Genomic DNA, 7008 nt, shown 5'->3' with positions numbered 1-7008 from the left:
CTTGATGTTTTTCTCTTGCCAATCTTAGTATCTTGTCTTTGTCTGTGGTTTTGGTCAACTTGGCTATAATGTGTCTTGTAGAAGATCTTCTTGGGTTGATTCTATTTGGGGACCTTTGTGTTTCTTGGGACTGGATCTTTGAGTGCCTCTCTAGGTTTGGAAAGTTCTCTTGCAGGATTTCATGGAATAGATTATCAATGCCCTTATGAGTCTCTTTGCCTTCTGGGATACCAATTATCCGGATGTTTGGATGTTTGATGGTATCTAGTATTTCTCGTATATTATTCTCATTGTTTTTGGGCAATTTCCTCAGTCTTTGTGGTGGGTTTTTCTAGGCCAGCAATGTTCTCTTCTACATCTGTGATTCTATTTTCTGTATGATCTTATCTGCTTTTAGTACTTTCAAGGGAGATTTTGACTTCCTGTATTATAGTCTTCATCTCTAACAGGTCCATTTGATTCTTTTTTAAAGTGTGTATTTCCTCTTTTAGATCTTGCAAGAATTTCCTCACCTCCTGGAACTCATCAACTCCTTTCTCCTGCCTCTTCTGCAGTTCATGGTCTCTCTTCTCTTCCATCTCTGTTAGCTTCATTACGAATATTCTATATTCTTTATCAGACATTTCTGTGATTTCCATTGAACTGTCTGTGGATGAAGAGGACTTAGTCTTTTCCCTTGGAGAAGTATTTTCTTGCATTCCCATATTTCTTGTGGCCTTGCAGTGATTTTTAGTCATCTGATGGATGGTGTGTTTCTTCCTAATTCTTGAAGTTCAATCTGAGAGTTTAGGAGCATGCAGAAGGAGCTGATCTGGAATCTCTTTGCTGTTCTGTTTTTATCCCTTTGTGCAGCAAATTCAGTGGATATTGAGAAATATATTAACCCTAATAGTATTTGAATGTTTGGCTATGGTTCCCTTAGATCCATGTAGAAACACAGTGAATGGAGATAGAGGAGCAGAGTGATGAGTTAAAAGATAAAGAAAAGGAAGCAGAGAGAAACAGCAACAACACAAAGAAACAGAGAGAAAAAGAAGGGGAAAATTATTATTATTATTATTATTTTTTAAAAAAGCAAATAATAGAAAACCATGAGAAATAAAGCCATTGAGGAGTCTTTTTCTGAAGGCCTGCTCCTTGCCTCTCCACTCAAGTTTGTGGGCTGGAGGCTGAATTATCAGTAGAAAATCTTAATTTATCTTTTTTCCCCTGAAATCACTAGTTCTTAGGAGCCATGGAGCAGTCTTATTCTGAAGGCCTGCCCCTCTTTTGGGTGGGAGGGGGGAAAAGGCTAAATGTCCATTCATTTTTTTTTTTGGAGAGGTTTTCGCTGTAGGGCATGCGTGCTCGCCAGAAAGACAGAGAGAGACAGAGAGACAGAAAGCGAGAAATCACCCCCCATGAGGGATGGCCATGCCACAATCCCTTCTCCTCCATTCTCCTCTTGGGATCTTGGGTATGTATGCAAACACGCCTGGAGTGACTTTAAGCCACCAGGTCTGGGACTTGAACTGAGGTCAGCTACATGAGAGTCCAGTGACATAGCTGGTCAACTGCTGGGTCCCTAAATTTCCACTCTTGGGTCTGTTAATTTTTTTTTTTTCTGAGCTCCTCCCTCCCATCCCCAACTGTTCACCTCATCTTATACAGATTCTGGTAACTACACCTTGCTGTCTCTGCTATTATATCTTCCAATCTTTCAGTTTCTGCCATAAAGTGCAGATATTAGGTATATATTGAATGGGGATGTACAATGTCTATTTTTCATAGTCTGACTTGCTTTGCTGAGCATTAAATCTTCTATATTCATTCACTTTGTATCAAATGACGGGACCTCATTTTTTTTAAGTTTTTTTTTTAAATTAAAAAAAAATTTTTTTATGGCTGGGTAATATCCTTGGCATATATGTGCCACAGTTTTTCAATGTAATCATCTGTTTCTGGGCATTTAGGTTGATTATACATCTTAGCAATTGTGAATAATGCTGCTATAAACATGGATGTGCAAACATCTTTCCAACTGAATGTTTCCTACCTTTTGGGTAAATATCCAGGAATGATATTACTGGATTGTACTGTAGTTCTACTTGTAGGTTCTTGGGGGATGATGATGAAATGTAAATAATAATGTAATCTGTAAACAGAGAAAATTTCACTTCTTTATTTCTTATTTGAATGCCTTTTATTTTACTCTCTTGTCTGATTGCATTGGCTAAGACTTTCAGAACTAAGTTGAATAGGAGCTGGGAAAGTGGGCAGCTTTGTCCTCTTCCAGTTTTTATTCAAAAAGCTTTCAGCTTTTCCCCATTCAGTATGATGTTAGTGATGGGTTTGTCATATATGAATTACATTGCATTGAGAAATGTCCCTTCTAGACCAATTTTGCTGAAAGTCTGAATTATAAAGGGATGTATTTTATCAAATGCTTTTTTTTCTGTGTCAATTGATATGATCTTATGATTTTTGTCTTCTGTTAATGTGATGTATTACATTTATTATTTTGTATATGTTGAAGCTGGAATAAAACCTACCTGGTCATGGTGTATAATCTTTTTAATGTGCTATTGGATACAATTTGCTAGTATTTTGCTGAGGATTTTTGCATCTGTATTCATCACTGATATTGGTCTGTGGTTTTATTTTTTTGTTACATCCTGTCCGCTTTTGGAATCAAGATGATGGAAGCTTCATAGAATGAGTTTGGGAGATTTATTTCCTTTTGGATCTTTAGACATAATTTGAGGAGAATTGAGGTTAGTTCTTGTTTACATTTTGTAGAATTCAGAAGTAAAGCCATTGGGACCTGGGCTTTTCTTTATTGGGAGACTGTTAATTATCGATTCTGTCTCATTACTTGTTATTGGTCTATTCAGGCTTTCTATTTCTTCTTGTTTCAATCTAGGTAAATTATATGTGTCCATAAATTTGTTCATCTCAACTAGGTTTTCTTGTTTGTTTGAGCTTTACTCATTCATAGTATTCTCTCGTGAACTTTTGTATTTCTGTAAGATTTGTTGTAATTTTGCCTGTTTCATTGCTGATTTTATTTATCTGGTTCCTTTCTCTGTTCTTCTTGGTCTAGCTAACAGCATGCCAATTTTGCCTGTCCTCTCAAAGAACCAGCTTTTGCTTTTGTTTATTTTCTGTATAGTTCTTTTATTCTATATTTCATTTATTTCTGCTCTGATATTTATTGTTTCTTTTTTTAAATTTTCTTATTCCTTGAGATGTGTTATTAGGTTGTTTATTTGTCACCTTTCTTTTTATTTTTTTTCCTTGTGAGCAGTAATTGCTGTGAACTTCCCTCTTATGACTGTTTTTACTGTGTTCCATAGGTTATGGAGACTCATGTGTTTGTTATCATTAGTTCCAATGAATCTTTGATTTCAGTCCTAATTTCTTCAGTAGTAGTGACATTGTTTAGCAGTAGACTGTTTAGTTTTCATTTATTTGTGTATTTTTGAGAATTCTTTCTGTAGTTGATTTCAAGTTTAATTGCATTGTGGGTGGAAAAAATGTTCACTTTCTATACTTTTGTACTTTCTATACTTTTGAATTTGTAAAGTTTTGTTTTATGTCCTGTCATGTGGTTTATCTTCCAAAATATCCCATATGGGGCTGAGAAAAATGCGTATTTTGTGGTTGTTGGGTAAAATGTTCTATAGATGTCTTTCAAATCCATTTTATTTAGGGTATAATTTAGTCTCTGTGCTATTTATTTATTTATGTATTTATTTATTTATTTTTGTCCAGAAGCTCTGTCCAGAGGAGACAGTGGGAGACAGTGGAGTGTTGGTATCCCCAGTGATTGGTGCGTTACACTGTCTCTCCTTTAGACCTTGCAGTCTTTTTCATATTCACCAAATATGGGTGCTCCAATGTTGGGTTCATAGTTAAAGTAGCATATAGAGGATTCCTGTTTTTTTTACCCCCTCTTTGTTTAATCATTTAGCCAGTCTGTCTTTTAATTGAAGAATTTAATCTGTTACCATTTAATGTTTTATTGATATTTGTGGACTTACCCTGCTATTTTGTTAATCATTTTCTTAGTCAAATATTCTCTTATTTACTCTTTTTTTTTTTTTTGGTTTAGGTTTCAGCTATAAGGTGCATGTGCATCCTGGAGAGAAACAGAGAAAGACAGTGATAAGGAAAGTGAGAAACCACTCTCCAGAGGGGATGGTCATGCTGCAATCCCTTCTCCTCCTCTATTCCTGGGATTTTGGGCATGTAAACACACATGCCTGACATGATTTTCAAGCCACCAGGTCTGGGACTTGAACCACAGTCAGCCATGTGGGAGTCCAGCACCTTAACCACCATGCCATCTACTGACCCCAGTGTCCTCTTATTTCTGTTTGTCACTCATTTTCCTAATATAGTATTCCCTTCAGTACCTTATTGAAGAACTGGTCTAGTGTTGGTAAATTCTTTTAGTTTTTGTTTATCTGAGGATGATTTTATTTCTTCTTTTTACTTGAGGTGTTACCTTTCCAGATAGAATGTTCTTGATTGAGGGACCAGCAGTTAGCATAATGGCTATGTCACTGGACTCCTATGTAGTTGACCGTGGTTCGCGTCCTGGACCCGGTGGTTTAAAACTCACACCGGGCACGTGTGCGTGCATGCCCAAGATCCCGAGAGGAGAATGGAGGAGAAGGGATTGTGGTGTGGCCACCCCCCCTGGGGAGTGATTTCTCGCTGTCTCTCTGTCTCTCACTGTCTTTCTGGTGAGCGCACGCGCCTTATAGCAAAAACCTCTCAAAAAAAAAAAAAGAATGTTCTTAATAGAAATTTCTTTTCTTTTAACATTTTAAATGTCTTCCCATTCCTTCCTTGACTGCATTGTTTCTGTTGAGAGGTTTGATGTTAACCTAATAAGATCGCCTTTGTAAGTAACTTGATGCTTTTCGCCTGCCATCTTTAGATAATTGCCTTTGTCTTTGAATTTTACCAATCTGGCTATGATGTGCCACGGGAGGATCTTCTGTTGAGTCTATTTGGCATGCCTTATATTTTCTGAACCTGGATATCTGTATGTTTCTCTAGATTTGCAAAGTTTTCAGGTAGTATTTCATAGAAGAGGTTTTTTACGCCTTAACCAGCCTCTTTATTTCTGAGATACCCATTGTATGAACATTTTGGCATTTAATGGTGTCTAGTCTTTCCCGTATGTTAGCTTCATTTTTAAAATTTATACTTATTTATTTATTTTTATTCTTTTGGTGGTGTTTGGTTCAAGTCAGAAACTTTATTTTCAAGATCAGAGAGTCTTTTTTCTGAAAGGCCCAATTTGCTTAATGCTTTCCAGAAGTTTTTGTATTATTGTATTGCAGTCTTTATCTCCAGAAGTTCTGATAGATTCTTTTTTAGGGTGTCTATATCTTTACGGAGTTTCTTCTTTATGTCATGGAATAATTTTCTTATCTACTGGAACTGACTGTCTATTTTCTCTTGCATCTCATTTAGTTTTGTCACAATGAATATTCTGAAAATTTTCTGACATTTTTATGAATTCAAAATTTTGTGCTATTTGTGGCTAATGAGTTGTTTTGTTCCTCTGAGGAGAGGTATTTCCTTATTTTCTCATATTTCTTCTGTCTCTGTTCTGGTTTTTAGGCATTTAGTGAAGTATATACTTCTTCCTGTTTTTAGAGTAGATTCTGTAGTGTCCACGGTGGGGGGCGGGGAAGAACAGCCTTAATTCCCAGGTGTATTCCTATTAGAGGGCCACGTATTCCAAATCGAAGCAAGGAGTATGTAGCCAGCTTCAGGCAGTTGGTTCCTCTCCCAACCTTTCAGTACCAGATGGACCTGGGGCTGAGCTGGAGAGCGGTAACTAAGAAAGAAGCACAAGCGGTGTGCCTCACTGTGCAGTGCGTGGCTGGGGCACTGCAGAACAATCAGAGCTGGTTTGTAGCTCTCTGCCTCACTCCCCAGTCATGATCACTCCTGCTCTGCGGGTGGAACTCAGGAGCAAACAGTGGGGACCCCTTATGATATTTAAATTATCCCACATTTGGTCAGTGGAAGACCTTTCAAGTTGCTCCTGTGTCCTTTTGACATGCTGCCATTATTTTTTGTATAGTTTGCTTCCTTTTTATTTATTTCCAATTTATTTATTTGCATTCATTCACTGTACATCATTACAGCATACAAAATGAGATTTTCCATCCAGACTACACTGTATATTGTCTCAATCAAGCACATCAACAAACATGTTATTGTCAGCAAATAATCTTCCATTTCTTGTATTCTGTATGTTTTGCTTTTTTTCCCCCATCCTTGATTCCCTATCTTTTACGCTCTGCCATCTCCCACTTCCCTCCCTCATTGTCTCTGGTATCTATATTTGCTTTCTATACTGTTTCCCCCCCACGTTTTATTGAATCACCAAAGATCCTAATCAATCTAAATCCCCTCATAGCAAACACAGGTGACACACACATTTCCATGAACACAAGTCTAACTTTACGCATCCTATAAAGTAGCACCTAGCTGGGGCTACATATCCTACTGCAATCATTGAATAGATATATTTTTTTCCTGAAACTTTTTTTTTTGTGACTCAATTTACATTCCTTCCCTAAGCATCATCACAGCACACAAAATGCGATCTCCCATCCAGTACACACTACATAGTGACTCGATCATGCACATTACAAAAAATTTTCCATTTCTCGTTCCTAGAATTATTTCCACCCCTCTTTCTGACCCTCTGTCCCTTCCCACCCTCCTCTCACACCATCTCCGGTGTCCACAATTGTCCTTCATTCCCTTCCCACACATTACATTGATCACACAATTTCCTACATAATCTAACTACTTTCAATGATGAGTTCACTCGTTACTATTAAGAAAATCAGTTTTAACTTAAATCAAAGAAATGCCAAGGAACTTTGCTTAAAGCCAGGAAACAGGTTAGGATTCTGTTCAAATGGTAGGTGCATGTTTATCAGTCTCATGTACTTTTATCTTCTGTTCTGGTTCAATTTTCCTGATTAAATT

The sequence above is a fragment of the Tupaia chinensis genome, unplaced genomic scaffold (assembly GCF_000334495.1).
Source record: "Tupaia chinensis unplaced genomic scaffold, TupChi_1.0 Scaffold141490_1, whole genome shotgun sequence".
In the NCBI taxonomy this organism is placed as follows: Eukaryota; Metazoa; Chordata; class Mammalia; order Scandentia; family Tupaiidae; genus Tupaia; species Tupaia belangeri.
This window is presented reverse-complemented; position numbering follows the sequence as displayed.